This window comes from Rattus norvegicus, chromosome 4, assembly GCF_036323735.1.
Source record: "Rattus norvegicus strain BN/NHsdMcwi chromosome 4, GRCr8, whole genome shotgun sequence".
NCBI lineage: Eukaryota > Metazoa > Chordata > Mammalia > Rodentia > Muridae > Rattus > Rattus norvegicus.
Window position 1 is genome coordinate 68477934 of NC_086022.1, and position 27639 is coordinate 68505572.

General features: G+C 43.7%; 1 protein-coding gene across 4 annotated transcripts in view; it reads right to left on the reverse strand.

Moving 5' to 3' along the window:
• Positions 1-27639, reverse strand: part of Hipk2 (homeodomain interacting protein kinase 2) — a 187047-nt gene that overhangs the window by 78576 nt on the left and 80832 nt on the right.

The window sequence follows — 27639 nt, forward strand, 5'->3', positions numbered from 1 at the left end:
GGGCGAGATGAACTGCCCTGTCCCTAAGCACAGTGTGCATTGTGGCAGCCTCAGTTGTCGATACTTACTGAGCTCCCAGGACACTTGAGACTCTCTGCTAGGTGGTACTAAGCAATGGTTTCTGTTTTCATGAATTTTAGCAATTGGAGTGCACATAGCAAGTGACACATGGAAGGCCAGAAGGAGTGATCTCTTTTTCACTCAGTAAGCATTTACCAAACATCTACAAGGCACTAGGTTCTTTGTATTTGGGCATCCACAAGAAAGTCTGTGTTCTTGTGAAGCTTACTTTCCAATGGCCATCAGTGAATGCTGCCACTGGCTGGAGAGAACAGAGAACATAAGGAGTCATGATGGGAAGGCAGACTTCAGTGCAGGAAAAGAACAGAACTGCAGGTGAGAAAGTAGCCTAAGAAGAGGTAGAGGTGGGGAAACCCAGGAATGTTCAAGAGGACAAGGAAGGGCCCCTGGGGTGAGGGTAGTGCAAAGGCAAGTGATACCAGGGTGGAAACCATCTTGGTTATCACACCACAATCCTGGGTGGACAATAGCTTCTGTTTGTTTCCGCATTTAGGAAAAAAGGCCCCAGGGCCTCTTCCTCTAAGCAGGAGTAACTGCAAAACACAGCGCTTCGGCTTCTTAAAGCTGTACCCTGGAGTTTCTGGAGACTTGATGAGGCACATCATGCCTCCTATACCACCACACAGAGCAGTCTGAGCAGCAGACCTACAGAAACAGCTAGTGGCCTCTTTGTAAAGACAGGCTATTGAGAAGCCCAGATGATAAGTGACCAAAGACACACTCTCCAATGCTTCAGAACCAGCCTGAGATTGCCTGATGATCCATGTGATGAGATCTGTTTATGATGCATTACTCCTGGGAAAAAGGAAGTTTGTTTCTCTTTCCAAAGGTGGCAGGGGTAGGGAATACACCTGCTGCACCTCTGAGACGCTCTCTTTTTGCAGGAGCAGTGTGTCTATGTAGCTGAGTTGGCCAGATGACAAAGTCACGGAAACCAAGAATGATTTTAATTGCATTCCAGACAGGCTCATACTCCTGCAGAAGCTGCACGAGCTACACGTGAAAGTTCTGTGACACAAATGTGAATCTTCAAGTTAAATATGATTACAAACAAATCTCTGGGCGTGTTCATGCACACAGAATGGCTTTGATGTGACTGCTGGGTGTTTGGAACCTGTCACCTGGTCTCAGTGTCTCTGCCTTCCACATTCATGAAGTCATCCAGGGCTACTTCCAGGTGGGGCAGAGGTCATCGAGAAAGACTGAAAGCTCAGGAAGAGCAGAGAGCTAGGGTGCCCTGTGCACATTTATAAGTCCAAGGAATCCTAATCAGCAATGAGACCTCCCCTAAACACCTGTGTTCATCTTGATATCCCCAGCAATGTCAACTCCAAACCTACTTGGACCCCCCACCCAGTGTTTTGGGGAGCAGTTTAAACAAAGAGAACAGCTGTTAGTAAGTGCTGCTGTAGAAATCACTCTGAGTGGAAAGGTGTTAAGCAGGGTGTCTTTTAAAGTCCTTGCCAACAGCAGAGTTCTTGGGGCCAGGTGATGCTTCCCTCTGACCCCATGCGGCTTCTGATCCACAGGCTACACACAGCAGTGACAATGGTCTCTTTACAGAGACAGACACCTATGCTGGGAGGTACTCACTTGGATTACAAAGTATCTGTAGAAACCAGGGTCCTAAACTGCTGATGAGCAAGGCACTGAATTCTCAGGACCTACGAGATGCTGTTAACGGCACCAACCATTCAGTTAAGTAGTGACATTTACAGTAAATGCAAACCAGGAGAAAAGTGGAGAAGTAAACACTACATGAACAGACTTTGTAATATGCCCGACCGAGCCAAGGTCCACCTTCCATTTGGGTAAAGATAGAAGTGGCAGTGCACAGGAAGCTGGTCAGCACGGCCTGGGGAAGGCTTCCACTGCCTCCTCTTCCGGGTGGCCGTGGGCGGCAGGCTTGTGGGAATTTGCAGAGTGAGTCTGTCTGCCTTGGCAGTGGCATCAGTTTACCCTACACTGCAGGGGCTTCATCACTATCGCTTGAATGTGCTCACTTTTCTCCCTCCCTCTCTGATTCTGCCAGTGGAGACAGAACTGCGTGCCCTGTTTTGGCTCTGCTTCTCTGACACACTGTTCTGGCCTTTTTTTCATCTTTGAAGGAACCCACGAACCCAACTGGAGGCATGTGGGTAGGTGTGTACTGGGGACCTTACCACCATTTACTGTTGTTAGAATCTTAAGTCCTTTGCCCAACTTACAGAGAAGGACAAGAATTGAAGGAAGAGCAGGGAGATGGGTCAGGAGGTGGCTAGCTTGGTGCAACTGAGGTAATTTAAGGACACCCAGGCTGACTACACACTTGAGAAGCTACATGACTATGCCACTATCCAGCCCTCCCCTGAGGCCCATAGACCATTCCTGGCCTCTAGCTTTTGTCATGGTCCTTAATTGAGTGAGCTGGCTCTCTACGGCCTCCTCCTGCACTCTCCTCTGGCTCCTTCTTGTGGACCCTGGCCCACCTGCCATGGTAAACTCACTCCCTGTCATCACCATCAGTTGGCAAGTGCCATGGGTTGTCTCTACATTTCTATGGGAGCCTTAAAGTGAGTTCTGCATCCCCCTTCCCTCACTGCATTTTTCCTAAAGGAACCATGATGCTCTCCCCATCTGAAGTCAGTATGCTCAACAGTGATCTGCAATATCACATTTGTCTCTCTTTCTTCTTGCACTCTACCAACTGAACTTCGTCTCCATTCTTCTGCTTTTGAAATATCTCTCAAAGATACTTGCTCCCCTATGCTCTCAAAGCCTCACTCCATTGGCCTTACCCAAATCTTAGAGATAATCCCTGGGTCTTCTGTTTCCAGCCTTCCCCATTTCCAATCAATTACAGCCTGTTGCTAGACTTGTTTTCCTAAAAGGGTTTTCACCGCCTACTTCCTTCCTCAAGAACCAACTTGCTTATCACAGGAAATCCAAGTTCTAATTACTTGGAAGTCCCTCAAACAACTGTCCCCTTATCCCAACAAGTTTCCCTCTGGGTTCAATTCCCAACGTCTTTGAGTCAGATCTTTGCTGTCTGTTTTACTCTGGTAATACCATCTTATTCCATGCTTTTGTGTGAGTTGTCTCTCTCTATCCCCTCCTCTAATGACAGCATTTTATGTTCCCTTCTAGCAGTTACTTCACGGCCTCATTCTAGGCTTTTGCATTAAATGAGAGCCTTAGAGTGAACTGCTGCCTGCCTTAATGCTGATACTCCACGGGATTTCCCAGTGCCTTCTGTTACCCTGTGAGTTTCAGCACCATGGTGTGTGAACCTGCTGTGGGAATGGCTTATGTTGGCTCCAACGGCCTTTCAGACATGGCTGGCATGAGTTTTCACTTTACTGGTTCCTCAAGTCCATATTGCACCTACAGGTGAAGATGACTTTTCTCTGAGTATAGATGAGCTCTATGCATTCTGCCTTCCACTCAATGTTCCGGGGGATATTCTCACTTGAGTGGATCCCTTTGGCTTGTTGTCCTGTATATCTATGCAGTCTTGCCCCCCTCTATCCAAGATTTTCTTTCAAGTCTCCTTTCAGAACTCCTTTCTTTCCTTCAGCTCACTTTCCAATTAACCAAGACATTGTCTTGGGCACTCTACTGTTTCTAGGAACAGTAGTTGGTCTCTTCAATTAAGCTGTGAGCTTTTCTATGAAAATCCATGGCACTATCATAGGGCCTCACCAAAACCCACTTATTTGCCTTATATCCCTTTCTTGGCTACCATGTTCCTAGATGTCCCTTAAGAGGTCTACATAAATGTTCACAGAGCTGGCTTCCAAAACAAGCTCTAACTTATCTACTTTGTGCTTGTATTCCACAATTCTGTTGTGATGAAACACCATGCCAATAAGTAGCTTATGGAAGAATTTATTTTGGCTTCGGGTTCTAGATGATCATTATAGTGGGGAGGCACACAACAAGTGTCAGTCTGGTTACTGGAGCAGGAAGCTGAGAGTTCACATCCTTAATCACAAGCAGAAAGCAGAGACAGCTTTAAACTCTCAAGGCCTCTAGTGGACGTACTTCCTCCTAAAAGGTCACAGCTTCTAAGTCTCCCCAAATACAGCTGACAACTAGAGACCAAGTGCTCAATTATCAAGGACTGGGAGAGGTGTTTCTCATTTAAAATGACATCTATCTGATGGTCTAAGTTTCCTCTACTGTAAGGTGGTCAGAATCATTGACCTTACATATTGTAAGATGTATGTATATGTATATTGTATATGTGAGACACTCTTAAGTCAAGCTCACTTGCTTGTGCAATAAATGCTGTGCAAATGGCCAGGCTAGTAAAGTAAGTGAGCGGTGATAAGCCAACCATTTTCAACTTCACTGAACTCTTTCCATAGAATAACTTCCATGTAAAATGGGAAAGCAAGCTTTTTCATATAAATTAATTTAATGACAACAGCATTGGATATATATAATTTTATCAGCTAAATGTTAAAAGTTTTACAAGAACTTTGGCTTATTAAAGGCTTCATTCCTGGGAAAGAGATGGTAGAGCTCCAATGAATGGAGCAGATCTGGTCAGAGCTGTGGATGGGGAGATCTTCTTTGTACATTTCTAATTCCAAGTAGTCATTATCACAAACATTTCCTACCACCTTCTTCAGGTAGAGCCTCAGGGAGTGCTGAGATGTTGGTCGATGAACACTGATGGGCCAGAGTACCAGCCTGCCTCACTATAGACTTATTGTACAACTATAGGCACACAAAATAAGCTGGGTACTTGTGGTCTTTGGGTTATGTGGTAACAAGTTCACCATGACTGCCTTCAGGAGGTAGGGGTTTGTTCTCTCCTGGAATCCTGGCTGAGGAAAGTTGGATGCTAACATGCATATTTCTCATGGATATCAGTACCTTGTGGTAATGAGACACTAGGAGTGAGACAGACACCCTAGGAGGAAGATAGGGAGAGGGGCCATGTAATAGACTCATATACAACTTTACGTGTATAATAATATATCTAAAGTAATACCTATATTTCAACCCCCTCACTTATAGTTTGAATACCGAGAGTCAGAATTGCTCCAATTAATCAATTTTGGGTGGGTTGTTTTTCTATAAAAAGTTGATCCAGTTCACTGGCTGAGATATACTCTTTCCTCTGGGATTTCCAGAGTTTTAGGAACTTAGAGCTGGTTATAGCCCAAATGGCCGTGGTATTGTCTGTCTCTTAGGAGTTGAAAAGGGGACGGTTGGGAAGGTGGAGGCCCTAGGAAAAATGAGAAGGCCTTAGGGGTTTCAAATCCTGTAGGCATTTCAGAAAAATAAATGCAGCCAATCTCTGGTTGCTTTTGTCTTTTTTTTTAAGAGCCTAAAAACAAATAAGATGCATGACTAGGGTAGAATTTCCTACTGTGTTTAGCACAAGTCTTCCATGTACATCATGGAGACTTTTAGTCCTCTTTTAAAAAAGAAATGAGGGAGATAAACAACAGAAGTTTGCCCTCTGCCCAGGGAGCACAGAGACAGAAGTTTGTTCATCTGGGGTTAACCCAAGGATCCTTCATTGGGATGTTATTACTGTATAGACTGCAAGGCCTCCTTCTATCTGAGGGTCGGACTCCAACCCTGCAATCACCTGTTCTCAGCAGCCAGGTGTTTCCAAATCCCTTGTCTCCGGCTGAACTCATTCCCTGCTCACAGTCCTTTCAGCTGGAGCTAAGAATGGGGTGGGAGGCACCTTCTACAGAGGGCTAGCCAAACACGACATAAAACAAGGAAAGAATTATTTTGAGAAACTGAAGATAGTGAGTTTCTCTGGCAGATCCAGTGGCAGAGAAACTCACGGGCCCCAGATCTTGGCAGGAGATAGGAAATGGTATGTGCTCTAGCAGGAGTACTCCGCCCAACTTAGAAGGGAAACAGAAGCTAAAGAGACCAAAGCACACAAACACTAGTGTCCCCTCCCCTAGCCGGCCCTTCCACATTCCAGAGGATACTTGCTTTAACAGACATCTTTTAGTTTGGGCTACTGGTGGTATGTTGAGGGGCTGACCCTGGCGGGGGTTTGGGGGGGGGGGAATCTGAAGTGAAGCTGACCATTAATGTTCGCTGACTTCTTAGGCACAAATACCACCTCTATGGTCAATTTCAAGGAACCAATAATTTAATTGCTAGCCCACAAAGTTTCTCATTATCTTATATCTAGCTCCTACAAACTGGTGAATACCAGATCTAGTTCAGTATGTAAAGTATTTACACCCTAGAAATCCTGGATACTTGCCCTAGATCCAAGGTAAGAGTCCTTGCCATGGGATCCTGGCTTATAGTCCCTTAAACCTGTTTTGCCCTTCCCTGATGAGCTGTTTGAATCCCAATGAGCCCAGCCCAGAAGGCCTGCAAGACTTTAAGCAGGCCCATTGGAGTGATGCAGAGAAAATCTGCCTGCCCATGGTATCTTTCACATGACAGCTTTCTATGTATTTTAAGATAGTTGTCATAAACTTGTGTCTTCTTTTCTGCATTCTAGACAAACATTCCTCTTCCCACTTTCTTAACTACCCTTCACATCAAACGTATGACTGTGCCACAATCAAGTGAACATAAGATGTTTCATGTGTAACATACAATGCTCATACTTGCTCTAAATTCAGTCACGGGCCATATTAGGATGTCTCAGTAAAGATAAGTAGGTCACATATGACAGAAATCCCTTGGGATTGCATTGCCTAGTGACGCTGCATTCGTTTATGAAGGCACGCTCTATGGTGCTCACAAAATCACCTAAGGACACATTTCTCAGAAAGAATTCCCATCACTAAGTGACACAGACTGTTTCTAGTACTCGGTCCTGAGCTTGCATTATCACGGTTACTTGACAACAGCTTGATAGTGATCATTCATTCTTACATAACTGACTTCCTCAACTCCTCCCCCAATCCTATAATGTACTTCATAATTCATCAGTCTCTCTCCTTAGTTGATTTCAAGGAAAACATGCAAAGACTATACTGTTATCACTAAATGTTACAAGGTTAGCCCGGCTCCTGAGCCACTGAGAACTTTTTTAACCTCGACTGAATCAACGAGGATCTTTGTTATCTTTCCAAAGGGTTTATGACCTACAAACTTTTACTTCTTTGTTCAAGCTACTCATAAAGGCAGGATAATGCGGTACACTACAAGGAACCTGGCCCCAGACCTAACAATTCTCTAATCCATGTTCAGTCTCCATTTCTCCATCTCACTCATAGGACAGGTGCCTCACTGAAATCCACCATATGCCTTTAGCTGGGAAGTATAACCTCAAGGATTTGCCAGTATCTTCCTGACAGGCCTATCCCTCAAGAAAGTTGTCAGGGAAATAAGTGGAATTCATACAGCATGCTTTTGTCAGTGAGGTCAGCCAAGCTGCTGCGGAATTTCTATAGTCACTTAGGAACTTCCTGCCAACAATCCCTATTGACGATTCCTGGGAACCAGGGACATGCCTCAGTCCTTCTACATGGGAAGCTTCCCCTTCATCTCTCTCCTTATGCTAGTTGGACTTTCCTGAAAGGCCACTTTCTTTACACGTCCTTTCCTCCCAACATTCCTGACACCCTAAATCTTTAAGTCTTGACTCTGACTTTTTGGTTGCTTTGGGGGCCTACCTTGCTTATGGCTACCTTAAACATTTGGCCCTGCTTTTGGTAGTTCCACTCTGTCCACTATTAGTTATACCAACTCCTACATCCACCTCTCTCCACCCAGAAACGCATCCTGCTTTCTGCCTTTGACATTTCCCACTGGCACTCCAAAGTGCATTCCAAGTCTCTTCCCCATGAAGTCCACTCTCCACTCTGGCCCCCTGCCTATTTTATACAGTATTCACTTTGCTGTTTATAGTCATGGGTTTTTAACAATTCGGCAAAGTGGTTCGATGATTACCCAATTCTGCTCCTTCTGGCTAAAAAAGGAGTTTATATCTACGGAAGAGGCGTAGCAGGGCAGAAAGAGCACCAGGCCTGAGTCTGAAAGACAGCTCTGCCATTAGCAGCTAGGTAACCTTTCAACTGACAGGAAGCTCTGGGTTTGAAACTATACTGAAAGTTCTTTAGAAGTGGAGAAGGGACAAAAAGCTGTCTGCTTATGGGCAGTGAAGCTGGGAGGCAAGGCCACTGTAAACAATGGCATTTCTTTTTTTTTTTTTTTTTTTTTTTTTATTAACTTGAGTATTTCTTATATACATTTCGAGTGTTATTCCCTTTCCCGGTTTCCGGGCAAACATCCCCCTCCCCCCTCCCCTTCCTTATGGGTGTTCCCCTCCCAACCCTCCCCCCATTGCCGCCCTCCCCCCATAGACTAGTTCACTGTGGGTTCAGTCTTAGCAGGACCCAGGGCTTCCCCTTCCACTGGTGCTCTTACTAGGATATTCAACAATGGCATTTCTAACTGGGGACCAACCAATAAAACAAAACGTTTTAAATAGCTGGGGATGGAGAAGTGGGCCCAACAGGAACAAACACGTGTAAGAATTTAACCTTAGGACATTGCTATTTGCACACTCCCTACCTTTGAAGTCTAGAGCCAGACTAAGGAACTGAAAAGAAGGAACTAGTCCAGAGCTTCCTAAATCTACCTCCTGCTTCCTCTAAAGCCTACCCTGAGTCCTTTCCCGGAGCTGTCCTTCAGAAATCCCAGAAGTGGACTCAGCTTCTGTAAAGTAATGTTTTCCTTTCACTTATCTCCCCGGCTCCAAGCAGTCCTGTTCCCTAAGGATGCTCCCTTCACACCAGGCCACCTGTTTCCAAGGGGGCCTTCCTTTAAACTTGGTTCCATGAGGACCCTGCTCTTACACTCAGCTACCTGTTTCTACAAAGTTACATTCATCCCACCAGGCACTTCCCCTCCCTCAGGTCACTGGATTCCATGAGCCCTCCAGTTTACAGGGAACCTCTGGTCAGTTCCATCCCTCCTAGCATGTCTAAATGAAGACAGACTCAGCAGTCAGTAGTCGCATGCTGCCCTCATCTTCCCCTTCCCCAATGGCACCTTCACTTTCTTCTCAACTGCTCCAGAACATTCTCTCCACGATTTGCCTTTACTATCGCAGCATGCCTTCCATTTGTCTTGTGCGTGCAGTACTTTTCTTTAGAATATGCACATCTCAGGTTACACTGTAGTCCTAAGTCTTCTGCTGCTTTCATGCCTTCTCTACCAGCAGTTAAAGTGTCCTTTGATTTCCCAGCACTATTTCCTTTGTCCAAAGCATAAATGACTGAAAAATGTAACTTCTGGTCCTAAATCCTCCCTAATTCTAGGATGCAAGGGCATCCTAATAAATATTCTCATTGTCCCAATGCAGGCAGCTCAGAATCCCCCTCTGGCTACTCTCCAGCAGCTGCTCTTCTTCCTCATTCATATCCAGGACTTGCTTTCCAGCCTTTGCCACCAGGTTCTCCCCACATCCTTCAGTCCTACTCCATTACACTGACCTCCTGGCTGCCATGCCCCACCTCCTAATCTAAACTTAGCCCAGGTATTGGACTGGGCTTCCCCCCGCCCCCAGACCAAGCTGCCCTTCCTTGTATAATCCAACCATTAGGGTTACCTGGCTTTCTCCTTTGTCTGCCCTTTACCATCAGGCCTTTGGTCTGCCCCCCACCCCACTCTGGACCCTCCCAGACGCCCCTGGCTGTGGCTGTGCTCTACCTTTTACACACAGTGATCTTTCCTTCCGCCATCCGTAGGAGCAGCCATCTCCTTCCTTCCCTTCTTTATTTCTTTTCAATCCCAGGAGCATGTCCTTCCCTGTTTTATTTATTTTTTCACTCACTAAATGCTAGGGTTACTGGGATTCCAGGTATACACCATGTCTGGCTTAAAACATTTAAAAACAAAGCCCAGCAGGTTTCTTTTATGTAAAATATCCAGATTTACAGTGTCTCCCCATTCTCTTGGTTGATGCCTTAGCTATGCAGGCATTGGCTCACTTCTCCAGGCTGGCCTCACACTTTCTGTCTCCTGTCCATTACCAGTCCACTCTTCCATCCACCTACCCACTACCCACTGTGAACAAACTCCCGGAGAGAAGCTGCATTGCAGAGACTGATTATTAGAGTCCCAGTACTGAAATGCTGCAGGTCTAATTACTTTATCTTGGGCCACTTTTAACCTTCCAGAACAGCCCTTCCTTGCCTACCACTGTGTCTGAACTAACATCTTGTGACTAACAACCACCTTGGAATCTATTAACTTAGCAGACCACTGGCTGTTACCAAGCTGAAAGCTAAAAATGTCATCAGATAACATCTGAAGTCTACAGAAAAACCTCCTCCATCTTGCCATAACCAATTCTATAAAACCATAAAACTTCATGAAGCTGCTTCCATGTTGGAACATGGAATTTAGGGTAACCTAAGGTTGTGTTCTTGGGCCATGGCCACTCAAAAGGGCTCCAAAATAAGCTATCTCTTATTCCCTTTCAGATGAGAGATGTGGCTTGTGCCAACACCACCCACCTAGTTCTATTAAACCATTCTGATTCCAGAACTGACTTACTTGGAACTGCGAGTGTTCTTTCTTTAGATAAGAACCCCACTTTCCTGCGTGGGGTCACTCACTTAGTTAGCCTGACCCAGATGATCTTCTGGTGAGAACATCCACTCAGCTGGTTGTTCACTGTGAATATCTGCCATGGAGCTGTGCCTGTAGCTTCGAAGATGGGCTGGTCTTCTGTTTCCAACTGGTGTGTGTGTGTGTGTGTGTGTGTGTGTGTGTGTGTGTGTGTGTATGTGTGTGTGTGTGTGTGTGTGTGTGTGTGTGTGTGCGTGTGTGTGTGTGTAAAACACCAGGCCTGTCCAAATGGTGCAATAGGCTCTGGAGATGGGCAGTTTCTTGGTAGCCAGAAGCCAGTTTCTAGAAGGACCAGTAATTACATACAATAAAAACTAAATCCTAGAAAAGATGTTATGGTAAGCATATTTTTGTAGACTGTAATTTTTACAATAATTTAATGGCATCCCTGAAGAGCAGTGACTTCTTTTTTCAATCTTCCCTCCTTTAGGAAAAAAATCAAAATGAGAAAAAAAGCAACAAGAATAGAAAAAAAAAGGATAAAAGAAAAATAAACAAAGTCACAGAGCCTAGAGTTCTGGATGCCAGGCTGTTCTTTAATCCTAGCCACCATATAGCTTTAGGTCTTCTAGACTTGAAAAGGCAGAACTGGCGCAGTGTGTGTCCTCTAAAAGGAAGCAGGAGAATGGTGGGTGCATGGTGAGTGCACCCACCTGGAGAATGGTGGGTGCATGGGGAGAGCGCTCACCTGGAGAATGGTGGGTGCATGGTGAGAACGCCTGCCTGGAGAGGCCACTGAAGGCCTCTGGCTCTTCTCAAAAGCTGAGGCCAGGAGCAAATGTTAGTTACATGCTGGGCTGGCAACTACCATCTTCTTCCTTAAGGCTCTCACTGAGCGGATGAAGCAGCATGGAGCAACTGTCCTACTGCAGAGACCCTCAGCTGGGTAGGTAAGGAACACAGACAAGGATACCTTCGTATAGTGGCACAAAAATACCACAACACACCTTATTTTTGGTGCTCTTACATGTCATTATTGACCAATCCTTTCTAGTGCAAGATGTGTTTGCTCACATAAAGCATGTTAGAAAAGAAATCAAACAACTTCCTAATAAAAACTAAGACTAACACTTAGAAAACCAATATATACAAAAGCTAAAATGCGAGCATCACACAGAAGTGTCTCCTTCACGTCTTTAAATACACAGCTGTAATCACGGCATTTGTCCAGTTTTGCGGCTTTGTGTGACGGCCTGCACTTATTCTTGATAGTCTTTACACTCTCAATCCAGAGCCTATCGTGTTAACAGCTCAATTTTCTAACTTTTATCTGTCAATTTTGCCTTCAACATTCAATTTTTACTAAAAATAGAAAGAATTATATATACCCACATTTTCCCCCCCTTTCCTTTCCTTTTCCTTTCCTTTTCTTTTCCTTTTAAAGATAGGGATCCTTTTTGTAGACCTGGCTGTCCAAAAGATCCGTCCGCCTCTGCTAAGGATTAAAGGCCACCACTGCCCAGCTACTCACATGGTTTCAAAAATTTATAATACTTACAGTGTTAAGGAATGAGATTATCAGGTGAAATGGCACAAACGGACTTACAGATGCCAACAGGATTTGTTGATTTGAGTCTTTTTTTTTTTAAGATTTATTTATTTATTTTATGTATGTGAGTACACTGTCACTAACTTCAGACATGCCCTTTACAGATGGTTGTGAGCCACCATGTGGTTGCTGGGAATTGAACTCAGGACCTCTGAAAGAGCAGTCATTGCTCTTAACCACTGAGCCATCTCTCCAGCCCCCTGTTGATTTGATTCTTACAAGGATCACATTATTTAGAATCCATTTAACAGTTCTTGATCTACCGTTTGTGACAACTAGTAAACTGAAAAGTGACACCACACTGTGCTCAGTCACTGCTCTAGGATGTTTAAGTAGTGACTGCTGCTTCAGAAACAGCCCTGACTCGGTGGCTTTTGTAATGAGGAGGCAAAGAGCGAGCTGTCTTAAACACAAGTTGCCAGGCTCCTCAGAAAGTCTTTATTCATGTGTAACAGACAAAGCGTATCGGTTAGCTTCTTCACACACCAGAACGACAACCCAGTGTCACAGGTAGCAAGCAGTGGGCATACTGTATTTTACTTGAAATCACCTTTTAGGTGAGAATAAAGAGAACATTTATTAACAATTGACAAATGCTAGAATCAACAGTATCATATAATAATAGATATACAAACCAAAGAAGTCTGATCAATGTGAAACATTGTAGAAACAATGTAAGGAACATTTTTATTTATCTGGGTGTCTAGTGAGACATCTTCTACTTCAAGTACTGTTAAATACCTTAAGACTGATTAAAAAAATTAACAAAATCAATCCTATTAGAGTTTAATATCACTCATTTTGTGATGAAAAGTTTCACAAATATTATTCAGAACTGCTTGAACTGAATGGTACTAATATTAAAACTCTAAACCAAGTATTTTAATACAACACCATGCACAATGAATATATACAATGAAATCTTTCTTAAAACTACATGTTGGCTATTCTATTTAAATGAAACAAAACCCTGCTTTAGATCCAGATGGTTAAGGTAAAAAGGCCAATGAATGGATTTTATTTACCTCTCGAAACATAACCACTTACAGGTTGGCCTTTGTCCATGGGCCTTTCAAATGTCAAAGGTATTTAAAAATAACCAAATAACCATAGAAGAATTCATGCTACTGCATTGCTTCAACCTGTGCCTTATATTATGCGGTCAATTTACTGAAGGGCCAGTTCAATTTTCCTATCAAAACCAAAACACCAATGACTTGGCCTTACAAATCTCTTCTTCTGAGTTAATCTCTTTAGCTAACAACTACAGTCTCAGTGTGGAGGGCTTATGATTCCCAGTGGAGAGTGACCTTTCCAGAAGGTCACCAAACCCTCTCCCTTCCATAAGCCAAGCTTAGCCCTGTTGTCCAGAGGGCCGATGTGTATACAGTCTGTTCTTAAGCCATTTCAAAGGATGACATAAACAGAAGCCTCGCTTTCTCTTTGAGGAGTGATCTGGCAGGGGAGATAAACCAGGAGAGGAGATAAGCATATTGTGAGTGCTCATAATTAAAGACAGAGGTGACATTTTAATAAGACTATTCTTCTTTTGTACACTCAGACCTTAAAACAACAACTTAAATTTAGCCTTTAAGATTCATCTGTGGATGGGAAAATGAGGTTGAAATAAGTTTTATAAAAATTATGTTGTGCACGGTTTTTACATGGATGGCATCTGGCAAACAGAGGGCTGACCATGTAAGCATATAATGCAGAGGGAAATTCCTGTTCCACTGCAGTCTCATTACAATAATACTGTCACCATTGAGGGAAAGTGATGACGAAAGTACACACAGACATACAGACACAGACACACACACACACATACACACACACACACACACACACACACACACACACACACACACTCTGACACAATGCTAATGGAAATAAAAGTCTACAAACATGACCATGTTAGAGGACTTGCTATTGATGCCAGTCATATGAAGGTGAGGTCAAGAGGAAAATCAAGCACAGTAGCACCTACACTACTGGGTGGTGGCAGTGGTGGGTCACACATTTAATCCCAAACTTGGGAGGCAGAGGCTGGTGAGTTCAAGGTCAGCTTGGTCAGCAGAGTGAGTTCCAGGACAGACAGGGCTACACAGAGAAACCCTGCCTCTTGGGGTGGGGGAAGCACCTACACCCACATTCAAAGAGAAGAATACCTTTATCTCTTCCCTGTGCCACCATATTTTTAATGTTTTATTTATGGAGATGCCAAGACAGCAAAGTAGAGAACAGTTAACAGGCTAACTTTATGCTTTCCTAGGTCTACCGGAGGGTTTGGCTGAAAAGTCTCTTAAATTGCTTTCAGACATCTGGCAAAGTGAGAACTGACACAACAAAAGCTAGACATTTCCCTCTCTTGATATTGATTTGAGGCTGGCCTTGAAGGCTGCTGGCCTCGAAGGCTGCGTCACCACACAGACGCTTTACACTGCTTGCCGAGAGCTGGACCTGTGGAGCTCCTCCAAGTTCAGAACATGGATGTCCTGCTCACTATGTGAAGCACAAGAAACATCAGGCAATTGTTGACCACTGCTGTTGTCTGCAGCAAGGAGCATCTGGCTGCCACATCTGCATTCCTGACATTCAAAACAGAGTTGTTAAAGCTGGGCCGTTAAAGTATCTTCTAGTTCTGAGTACAACTTGAAAATAAAACTTTTAAAAGCCACAGTCTGAAATAATGAACTGAAAGAGGGATTTTTCTAGAAAGAACATTAAGATTTTTTTTTTATAATACTTGAAAACAAAGCATTACAGTGGGCACTCAGCAAACGGAAAATGGCTTGTCAAACAGTAACACAAGATATAAAGAATCAGAAAATTTAAAATAGTAATTATGTCACAGACGGGTTTCCAGAAAACATCACTGATGAACTCTGTGCTTACAGATTTACCTTAACAACTGTTAGCGTGACATTTTCTCAAACATGGTGACTGCCATCACTGATCCATATGCGGCTTCTATAAACACTGCTGAGTTAGAGCTGTTAAAACCATTTATATAATCTGTGTATTGGAACAGAGTGGACACTATTCCAGGACTACAGCTGATAATAGAGGTCTAAAGAAATGACTAGTGCATTTATTGGAAATAATCATAAGCAAAATCTAGGCCTGGAATGTTATCATTCACATGGAAACAGAAAGAACTGCTAGTTACTGCCATCTGTGTACTCTCTAAGTTCTGCTTTTAAGGCACATCTGAAGCTTATTACATAGTGGTCTGGATTTTTATTAATTTACTTAAATTTTAAGTTACATTTAATCATTTAGTGTACATGCATACGTGTATGCAGGTGTGTGTGTGTGTGTGTGTGTGTGTGTGTGTATAAGCATGCACAAGAGGAGGTACATACACACTACAGTGCAAACGTGGAGGTCAGAAGATAACTTATAAGTCAGTCCTCGTCCTTCTCCCTGGGAGCCCCAGGGATTTCACTCAGGCTTGTCCTCGGGCTTGGCAACAAATCCCTTTACTGGCTGAGCTGCATCACTGGCCCCTTGGTTAATTTCTTCTAGTTTGTTTCTATAGTTTATCTATTCACTCATTCAAGATTCTCTAGTGGGTGTGATGTGGTGTGTGCACTGATTTAGATGCTAGGGACAGCATAGAGAGAAAGGAGTGTACCCTCTTACCCTCTTACCCTCGTGGAGTCTACATTCCAACACTTGAGCATTTATAGACTTGATTCTCGGCTTACTAATTTAAAAATCAAATGCTACTTTTATCTAAATTGGCATGAAATTACAAAATATCTTGGGTACCAAACACCTGTCAAGATTATAAAAACTGGAGACATTTTAAATATATCAACCAAGAACTGCAAAAAAAAAATAATAATAAAGAAAAGCAAGAAAGGAAGAAAGGAAGGAAGAAAGGAAGGAAGGAAGGGAGGGAGGAAGGAAGTCAGTTTTTGCAGACTTCAGAATGGGAGCATTTCAAAAGATATTAAAAGTAACATTTTTATTAACTTAGATGATTAAGTTCAGTGAACCAGAACCACAATTTATTTAATATCTTGAACTTGACCACCCATTTTCAACTCAAATCATAAAGAATTTATACTTTGACTGTTCTGACCAGGGTATGATTAAGTGTTCTGTAATTTACTCAGTGTCCTTGCAAAACATAATGTAAGTTGGAACAAAGCCCATGGGCAAATAAGGTTTACCATTGCTTCAGTCATTAAAACAAATACATTAATGGCAATTAAGTCCCAGTGGTTAGACCCATGATGGCCTATAAAGTGATGTCTAAACTTTTTTCCTGAGAAAGGGGGATTGGAAGTGGGCCCTAAGTTATACCCGAAGCCCACCTGCTCTGGAACAGGGGAAAGAACACAAACTATGCACTGAGCATGCACAGAAAGATGCTGGCTGCAAACACACTCAAGGGGAGTTGGCTGGTAACATGAAGGTCATGGTGGCAGGCAGGTGGCCCTGGCAATAGTGTTGTGCTCTTCCCATCTCCTCTTCTTCACAGAGTAAAAACAAGTTTTCTGGGAGAAGAGGGTCTCCACCCCTAGTTCCTGTCAGCTCTCACTGCTGTGTAGGACTAAGTGAGAAGGCATGAGGGTTGGGCAAGCTCCTGGGAGTCGGCGTTTGGCACAGCATGTCTGCGTGAGGATCCCTGCGGCTGGGTGTACCTGTTACCAAGCACCTCTGTTTCACGTGGGACCTTCCACTTATGGGGCCTCCAGTGTGGCAGGAAGTTTGGGGGAGTCTGACTTCTGATTTATTTCATTTCTGTTGTTTCCAGGAAGTTGCCAGACAGCTGCTATAGCATGCTGACTTTTGGTTTGGTGATCTTAAACGTAAATGGAGTACGAAGTTAAAATGAATCTATCTGAAGGTAATATGGATAATCATGGTGCCAATAACTAAATTTATGTGGCGCTTTACAGTTTCATTGGGTTTTCCTCTGCTTTAGGTCTTTGGATACTCAGACCTATTGGAGGTGTCTTTTTTCGTCCAATAAGGCCAGATTTCAAACAACTAATGCAGAAAATCAAATGCTTGGTTTTTTTTTTTTTAATCTTTTAATTTTGAGGGCTGGAGTGCGCACATATATAAGCATGCACATGGAAGCTAGAGGCTCCTGCTGGAGACCTTCTTCTACCATTCCCAACTTTATTTTTTGAGATAGAATCTCTTCAGTGAACCTGGAACTCAATGATATAGCCACTCTGGCTGGCCAGAAAGCTCTAGAGTCACCTGTCTCTGAACCCCTAGTGCTAGGATTACAGATGTGTCCTGCTGCTCCTGGCTTTTGTATGGATGCTAGGAATTCTGACTGGTGTGGCATGCACTGTGCCCACTGAACCCCAGTTTTTTATTTCTTTACATCATCTCCCCTGTGAAGCAGTAAGAAAAGTTAAACCCTTGTCTTGTGGTATTGACCACATACAAAGCAGGAAGGACAGTTGAAGCCTTGTCTGTGCGGTATTGACTAGGAACAGTTAGGAGAGCCCAAGAACTGCAACAGTGCTGAGGCAGGATGGGCCTGGGGCAGCAAGAGCTTAGAGAAAGCACAGTCAAAGGATCTCAGAGATGAAACTGCACAAGCTACAAGAAGATGAAAAACAGATTCCAGGCAGAACGGCTCTAGTTCAGCTTAAGAAGCAAACTTGGTTTACAACACTGGTTTCTTGAAACAAATGGAATTAAAATAAGCACAGCGATCATATTAACCAATTAGTCTTCTGTTTTAAAAACTTTTGTTCCCAGAGCTAATTAACTACCTCATGAAGGAGATTTTTAAAATTTAAAACTACTAAAGAATATCACTAACCAAAACTATCTGCATTTTCAAAATTTCTGTATTTCATGCCCCTTAGACATGGACTCAGGGCTCCAGCCCCAGCCCTCTACTTCCTGCCACCCAGACTGGCTCTCCACTGGAACAGCTGTCTACTGACCAGATCTCAGAGCCTGGATGCTTCAGCATCTGCTTCTATCAGTCTTGAAACCAACACTGGCATAAACGCTCTCATCTTGAGTGTATTTATCCTGTGTCTAATTTTAGTTTTATTGTATCGAAATGACTGACATGGGTTTAACTGCTTTGTCTGATAGATGTTGGTGCATCAGACTGACAGATGCTCACTCTTACTGTTATTAGCCTGATATATTCTGACTAATTTATAGAATGAGAGAGGGTATGTTTTCTCCTACACATCCATCCTGCTCAGTGGCTGTGTCATCATCAAACATTTAGAAAGAACCAGCTATGTGAAAAACATTATGATAATCCCCTGAGAGCACAGAAAAATGTGAGCACAGTCCCCACTCGTCAAGGAACTTGTGGGGAGACAAAAACCAAATCTACATACAGATGACAGGAGAAGAATAGCAAAGGTAGGCTCAGGCACTGTCACTCGGGGCCCATATAAAGTTGATGTCACCAGGAAGCAAGCAACACATGGAGTTAAACCTGACTGTGCAGAGACCACAAGGGCAAAGCAAAGGTGTGAGAAAGAGCTTGCGGGTGGACCCCTATGTGGGTGACATAAACAGGAACATTGAGCCAAGCTGTTTTAGATAAGATTCAAAGGATATTCTGAGTTCAAAGATGCCTCAATTGGGGGTTGGGGATTTGGCTCAGTGGTAGAGCGCTTACCTAGGAAGCGCAAGGTCCTGGGTTCGGTCCCCAGCCCCGGGGGGGGGGGATGGGGGGAAGATGCCTCAATTGCCAGCTGCAATATCTTTATAAGAGGTTTCTTATATCCAGACCCTGTCCACAGCTCTATCCTACTCAATTACTCCCATATTAACTCTCTTAAACTACATGTGCTTGCGCATGTGCGCATGCACACACACACACACAGAGACGCACACATAGACACACACAGAGACAGACAGACAGACAGACAAACAGACACAGACAGACAGACAGACAGACACACGCACACACACACACACACACACACACACACACACACACACACACACACACACACACACACACCATTAAGCCAGTCCTTGGTCAACAGAGCACTGAGTAGGCACTGTCGATTCAGAACATGGCTCCAAGGTAACTGCACTCATCTTTGCCCTATTCTTCTACAGAAGAATCCAGTAAACTCTGGCCAACCATTCATCTCTGCCTACACGGTACAAAGGGCTTAGGAGGCTTAGAAGGAGGACTGTGGATATGAGGCCAATCCTGCCAGCCCCACCCCATCACCACCAAAAAAGGGCACAGAGACAGTAGATAAAGGGGTGGATAGGGTCATTCAGTAGGCCACACTTCACTTCCCCTGGCATGGGAATTCTAGACTCAACCATGTCAATTCCCTTGGCTGCCCACTCCCTGCCTTGCATCCTTAAGCAGTCTTCCTCGTCATTATGGACACTCACCAGATCTCAGAACCCATCCCATCATCCTATGTGCCCAGCTGCTCTTCAAGAGGTATCTATCAGGGGCCTACTGTGTGCTAAGGACTAGTGCTGGGTCAATGGAGTTAATGACAAGTCTTTTTGTCTGAGTGTGTGGGCATTATAATTGAGGCAGGGTGACAGGAAGGGAGAAGACCTGCTGTTTGGTTTAGGACTGATGCCAAGTTCCCCTTCCTTTCAGCCACCACTGTTCCATCTCCCCACAATCAAACACTGGAAGAAAGGGCCCCGGTGAGCAGCAAAGTGCCAGAAAATGCCTCCCACAGTTCCTTGTACATTGCATATGTGCTGCATTGCACTGAGGTCAATTTAAATTATCCATGCCCTATTAATTGATATATAAGTACACATTTCACAATCTTACATTTTATTTTTTTTGAGACAGGGTTTCTTTGTGTAGTTCTAGCAATTTGGAACTCATTTTGAAGACCAGGCCGGCCTTAAACTCAGAGATCCACCTGCCTCTGTCTCCCGAGCGCTGGGATTAAAGACATGCATCACCGTTGTCCAGCTCCTTACTATTTCTTAATGTATACATTACTACATTAGGATGTAAGGGTAGACTTTTAAGGTCTATGACCATAAGAGAAACCAGAAACAAACACAACCCTGAGGTACACACACACATAGATTTTAATATGTATTTATTAGCCAACAGTAACGACGAAATGACAACATTGTGACCACTCTCCAGCAGAATAAAATACCTTTTATCTAAACAGATAAGCAATTATGAAGATTTTAGGCTAAGGACAAAGAGCTCCTTCTAGCATATGAAGACACGTGAATGGAGCTAAAGAATTATATATAGATACACTCACGTGCTTGGATGTATCCATCTTTAAACAGCCTATCAAAACTGTCTAGCACACTGCTGGCTATAAATGTGCTATACCTGACAGGGAGAAAATTCCATGAAAGATTATAAAAGCTTGCTAGAAGCATTAAAAAATTCCAGCCATTTCATTATTTGTCATTCAGCAACTGTTAATATTACTTTTTGTATTCTTAGTGAAGCTTGAAATTAACATGGCTTTTTGTTTATTTCTTCATTTCTGCACCCTTGTCAGCTCATCTCAGGAATGCAGTTTGTTAGCTGGCTTACTGCAGTGCCAAAGAAAAAGCTCGGGGAAGCTTAAGCTGACTAGTGAAAGGCTCTGCATGAAAACGCATTTGTGTTTTAACCTCTCAGAAGCAGAGCAGTTAACTTAAAATAAATATTTAACATCTTTGGTGCTTTTATCAAGATTCATTTTGACATGGACATTAAACCCCCAGGGAACAAAGTCTACTGGAAAAAGTAGATTGAAAAGAAAAGGTGAATCTAGAATTTTCAAAGGCAAACCAATCTCCAGAAATGCTCCTCCCTCCACAAATCATTACTCTGAACTTAGTGTGGGCTTAGCATTCTGAAGTCTCTCAGGGTAGTAGTCTTAGGCAATGTCTTTTCTGCCCCAGCAATGTTTTTGTTGTGTGCTTGCCTCGCTTTTGCCCTACCCTGCTCCACCATGGCTACTTCACACATGGATCCTGGTTCACACCCAAGGCACCTTATTGCCCACATAGCCCAAGCAAAGCACAGATCTTGATAGGGAAAGCTACCTAACACTTCTCGGGCACAGACCCTTGGCAGGGTAGCAAGCCATAACAAGTCTAGCCATCCCATGGTAGGGACCATTTATTAAGTTTCTCTTGTTGACTTCAATCCTTCCTTACATAGTGCCTTACATAGGGTTTTGAGAGGATGACATTTTATAAGGGGTTGCTGGGGGCGGGGATGACTTAAAAACTACAGAGCTTGACAGACAGGAACAAGAGTGATCAGTGGTGGTAACTAAAATGGCTTCGCTAAATGGCTCAAATGTAGCAAAGTAAAATGTAAACAAACCAACAAACCAACAAAAAACCCAAGCCTCTCAGGATAAAATGGTCCAGAAATCTTCAGAGGACAGAATCCTGTCTCATTTATGACATGTGCACATTTACCTGAGCTTCCTATATTCCCCACCCAGAACAAGGTACATCTTGCAGGTAGCTCCTCATTTGGGTGTGTGGTCACCTGCCAAACCAGGCTCTGCAGAATGGCCTGAATATATTATTTTAAGTCCCCTTCCATAGGACTGTCACCTGAGTCCATCTCACAGCCAGGTACTTGGTGATAGGACCAGGGGGCTACTAAGTTACACAGGAGCTACACACAGTTTTTCCTGCCCCATAAACTTCCTGTGAAGGGCAGGTCATACTGTATTCACCCCTCCTTTTGGTTGGCACTAAGTCACTGTAGAATAAAATCACGCTGAGTCACAGCATGACACAGCCAATCTCCATCTCTATTTTGGGAGCATTTTACACACAGGAGCTGGCAACACACCTTTCCTGATATAAACACAGCTCTGCCGGCTGCAAATTTCAACTGGGTCAATCTTGCTGCATCATTTGACTACTTCAAACTTCATTTAAACTTTCAGAGTTTTTTGTTTGTGCCAATTTTGATGATAAAATTGTGCTGCAATCCTGGACCAAAACTGAGGACAGGCTGGATGGAGGTGGAGGGAGGGGGGAGGAAGTGGCCCTGCTTTTCTGGTCCCTCCAAATGGCTTTATTAGCTGATTTTGAAAGTTTGCAGTGCATTTTCAAAATGCTCCACACCCCACAATTAAACCAAACCACAAATCTACTTCCAAAGCCAAATGATGTCTGGAGTTTAAAGACAAAAACTGTACTGGTAGATTTACATGGTAACCCCAATGGTACACACTCCTCCTTCCCCCAGTTCCTCTCGTACCAAAATGTGTGCAATCAAGGCAGGACTGAACACCATCTCTATTGGATGTTGAACACTATGAAAGGACATATCTCTGTTTCTGGGAATTCAAAATCAACCTGTTTGCTTTACATGAAAACTAAGGATTGTGGTTGCTACCACCAGAGAACACCTTTAAAGATCTCTACATCAAGACTCATACTTTTAGAAATTTTCTGACTTTCCAAGAAGCATATGGGATATAGCCTGGATGTTCATGTGCCAAGCTGAGTATGCTATGCATGGTGTCCTCTTTTCTTATGGAGAGGAAACTGGAGTTCTCTGTGTGTAGTCCAGCATTTCTTCTTCATTTTGAGCTGAGGCTGCTTCTAGGAACCTCTCCTGGAGATGCTGAACTGCTCTAGACTTTCCTGCCTCAGCCCCTATCTGATACGACTTTGGATTTAGGGCAGAGCCATTGCTCAGGTCAGGTACAAATGTGGCTACTACTCCAGATTCTGATTTTACTTGCTGTGGAGTGGAGACCCGTTAGAGTTCGGTCCTAAATGATGTCTGTAGTGTTATCACCCATCACAGACCCTCCTTCACTCATGCATACACTCAGTTATCTCCTTCTACCTTCCACTGAGGACCTACAAGAAGCATTGTACTGCTACCAGAACACTGCATAAGATCCACACCCAGGCTTGAGAAACGTCTATTGGAGCGAGGCCAGATAAACATGGAGGTGTGTGAGCAGGTGTTAGAGTGAGGGTCCTGCTGGAGTACAGGACAGGCATGCCAACTCTGCCTCCTGCAGAGTCTACCCAGACTGCTACCTCTCATAGCAGCTCCCCAGTCATCCCAGGTGTGTCTGCCCAGGCAGACATGCATGGCTCTTGCCTCCACAAGAATCTGTTCCTTCCCAGCAGGGCCTGTCGCTTTCCCCTCATCTGTGCCCCCACGGTATTTAGCATCCTCTCTGGCATGTGTAAGTGCTCACGCATGTTTATTGTTGCTCCAAGTCTACTCAATGGAAACCACAGAAGTAGCAGCCTTCTGAGTACTATACTGAAAGCCCACACACACCCATTTCCTCTGAAGACCTAGAAGACCCAGGCAGGGCCTCTGAGTGCTTGGCCTGCCAAGCTGCAAACACGCTCTTCACTCTCCAATGCTTCTGCTCCCCTCTCTAGCCTCATCCCTCACCTTTTAAACTGTGATGGTCCCTTCTCGAGACTATTCCAGCATCTCAGAGTCACAGATGGGAAAGGTGTGCAGAAGTCTCATCTTTTTAATGAAATATCAAGGCAGTGGACAGGAAAGGAAAATGTCCTTTCAATCCAGAGATGAGGCATTTCACACCATGAGCTCACTAACAACTTGCTAGTGAATAAAACAGGGCTTTACATTACTTAGCATTTCCTAAAGGATTATAGTTCCAGATATAGTCCAGACTTTGACCCTCTTTATGGTCTTTCTGACACACATATGTTGTATGGTTTAGGATGAAGATACTGTAAGGTCTGTGTTAATTATCTACTGCCACATAACCAATCACCATAATAGCTTAAAATAGTAGTTCTGTAGGTTAGAGATTCAGCAGTGGCCTAGCTGGGTGATATGGGTCAGGGTCTGTCAAAACGCTGTAATCAACATGATTCATTTCCAAGTTCACTAACACGGCTGTTGGCTGAAGGTCTCAGTGTTTCCTTGTGTGGACTTCTACAGGGCTGCTGCTCATAAGGGGAGACAAGGAACAGACACCAAGGCAGAAGCCAACATATCATCTATAATCTAATCTTTGAAGCAATATGCCATCATTTCTGTCAGATCCCACAGGGCCCACAAATCAATCCTGAACACTAGGAGGTGAGGACCACTGGGAACTGGCTTCCACAGGGACATTCATTCTAGCAGGGACATTCATATATTTTCATTATGATTGGTTATTTCCTTTCCAAGGTCAGACAGACAAAAGGACAGGCTGGTAGGTAGTTCCATAACCCTGTATTACAGATTCACCAACAAAATGTTCAACAGATAGCTTTTCCTCCTCTGTTCTTGAAGGGCTACTGATATATTAGAGAGGAGCTATAATATAAAATAGGCTCAGAACTTTCAGACGAAGATATCCAAAACTTCCTTATTGTGAGAAATGGCATTAAGTACATTCATTTCATTGTGCTTCATCTCCACCATCTACGTCTAAGTCGAAAATGGAAACATACCTATTAAATGGAAAATGGAATACATACCTATTAAGCAGTAACTCCTGTACCCTCAACCCTGGTAACTACTGCTCAACTCTCTGTGTCTTAGAATCACACTATTTGTCTATTTGTGTCTCACTTCACTTAGCAGAATGTCCTCATATTCAGAGCCCCCCTTCCCTTCTGGGGCATGTATGTGTGTGTTTTATTAATAATCAAACCCAGAGCCTTGCGTATTCTAAGTTACAGCAGCCTGATTTCCTTTCTTCTCAAAGTGTTGTAGCATTCTAAGGTGTGTGTGTGTGTGTGTGTGTGTGTGTGTGTGTGTGTGTGCATTCTATTGTATATATGCCATATGCTATTTCTTCATTCTCTTTTGAAATTAATTAATTAATTAATTATTAATGTATATGAGTACACTATAGCTGTCTTCAGACACACCAGAAGAGGGCATCAGATCTCGTTACAGATGGTTGTGAGCCACCATACAATTGCTGGGAACTGAACTCAGCACCTTTGGAAGAGCAGCCAGTGCTCTTAACCACTGAGACATCTCTCCAGCCCCCTCACTGTCTCTTAAAACATTCTTTGTTCTACCTTTTGACTGATGTGAACGATGCTGCTGTGAGCATGTGTATTCAAGCATTCTGTAATTATAAAAATACAAACCTATTTTGACCATGATAAGCAAGAGTGAGTGAGCTGAAGGACGAAGCCCTTCCTCCTGCTGGTAGACAGTCCTTGGCCTACCTGAGGCTAGGGCCTGGCAACCTAGTAATGGTCAGCAACCGCTACAGAGAAATGCAGATTTATTCTACTCCAGATGTACTGGGGAGTGGGGGTTGAGGAGATGGTTCAATTGGTAACCATAGAACCTGAGTTAATATCCCCATGTAAAAGTTCAAGTGGTAGCCAGCATCTATGACTCCAGGGTTGTGAGTTGCGGAAGGCAAAAAGACAGGAAATCCTTGGAGCTCACTGGCTAGTCAGTTTAGCCAAACAGTGAGTACCATGTTCAGTAGAGACCCTGCTCAAAAAACAAAGTGGAAGAGTATTGAGAAAGCACTGTGATGACCACTGCCCTTCATTTGCATGTGCGTCATCATGCACACAGACACTTGAACACATACACAAGCACACATACTACCATTATTAGTTTAACTTTTCAAAAATAATGTCCTATTGTAAAATACATGGGTTATTTTTTAATCCAAACAAACAGAACTCTTGAGATAAGGAAACACATTATGAACAATGTTGACTCTTAAAATCCAACAGATACTGGCTGAACATGCTGTTACATGCCTGTAGTCCCAGTGCTCAAAAGGCAAGGAAAACGGTTGTGTTTCCCAGGCCAGGCTAGGCCACAAAGAGAGTGAGACTCTGTCTTAAAAGGTCATAAAAAATAAAACCAAATCAAACAAATAAAATGCAGCTAATAGTTCTAAACAGAGGTGGAAAATTCAAAAGTCAAGAAGTCATAAGTAGGAAACAATAACAGTTCTTCCCTTCTCTCCAGTAGGGCAATAAAGCACATCCCCTTCCTAGGAAACACTCCTTCACCTGTGTGAGCTAACGTTACCCTAGAAGAGAAGAATCAACCTCAGCCAAAGCCAAGGATATCCACAGAAAGCTCTTGCATACAGACCTTCTGCCCTGGTCAGACCCTAGAAGACTGCAGAGTTCACACGTAGCTTACCCATCTAGAGGTGAATCAAGCTGTGGATGACTATAAAGTTTCGTAAATAATTCAAATCTCTAAATTCCCATCCCTTTAAAAAGTAATTATAACTCTCAATAACATACATGCCCAGTATCTGTCCTGTGCCAGGTGTGACTGGAAGCTGGGGACATAGGAAACACTGCTCAAGAAAACAGACACATGTAATGAGCACAGAACATTTGGTACTGCTTAAGAGTTTGGGTTTTACCAAAGGGTGGGTGTGTGCCGCCTCAGTCTGTCCTCAGTCTGTCCAGTCTATGTCTACAGTCTCCTACCAGGCACAGCTCACCAGGGTCAACATGGCAAATCTCTGGAGGAAATCCTCAATCTCTCATATGAAAGCCTTAAGCAACATAGGACCATCTAGAAACCAAACCCTCTTGCCCTAAAAGTAAGCAACATTCTGGTTCAAACTCTTTAGATTTGTGTTTACCAATATTCTGAAGCAACTTTGGGCCCAGCACACATATGGCTAGGTGGGAGAAGAATCAGACACTAAATGGATTTCCAAAAGAAGAGCAAACACTATCAAAGAGAGCAGATTCTACAAAGGGCGCTTCTACAAAGCTGTGGATTTGAGCAGAGCCAAAGTATACATCTGCTCTTAAGCAACACACATTTTTGTTACCCTTGCCCCACTGTAGGATGCTGCCAAAGCTGGCAAACACATGGCCCACTGGGCCTGGAGTCACATCCCACAGGGCCAACCCACACAACACCCCACCCCTCTTGCATCCTGCCAAGGTCCTGACCGAGTAGGTGTGGCGCCAAGGACTTATTTACTCGGGAGACCATCCCTCCTTGCATTGTCTTGGCCCCCAAAGTGCAGCTCCTCATTCTTTTTCTCTATTATCAGTTTTAGCCTTCTCCTATGCTGGGAGAGACTATCAGCAAGTGACATGTTGGCCTTGGACTGAAAGAGAGAGGAAGGGCTCAAAGAACTAGCCTCTCACCTCTTTACCCCTGAGGTCTGGGGATAAGGTCAAGGCTGGAGGGTAGAAGCTGGAGGCTGCTGTCTGGTGTTCTTCCAAGAGCTGAATGAGGGGCATGATCCCAGGGGAGTGCCAGAGGACTAGCTGCTGCTTCCAGTCTTCATCCACATCACATGCTAGCATCAAATCATTCCCAAAATAATGGGACTTAGGACGCATTTGTGTATCAATCATATGACTCCCTTGACTATTTTTAACACCAGAGATAAGTTCCTGTGTAAAATCATTTTCCTTCTTCTCACCTCCCACCCAACCAACATCCAGTCAGCAAACTTAAAAATATTGTCCATTAAAGGAGTATGTATATATAATATCTCCCACATGTATATATATTATCTCCAGGACCAACCAGCAACTCATAAGAC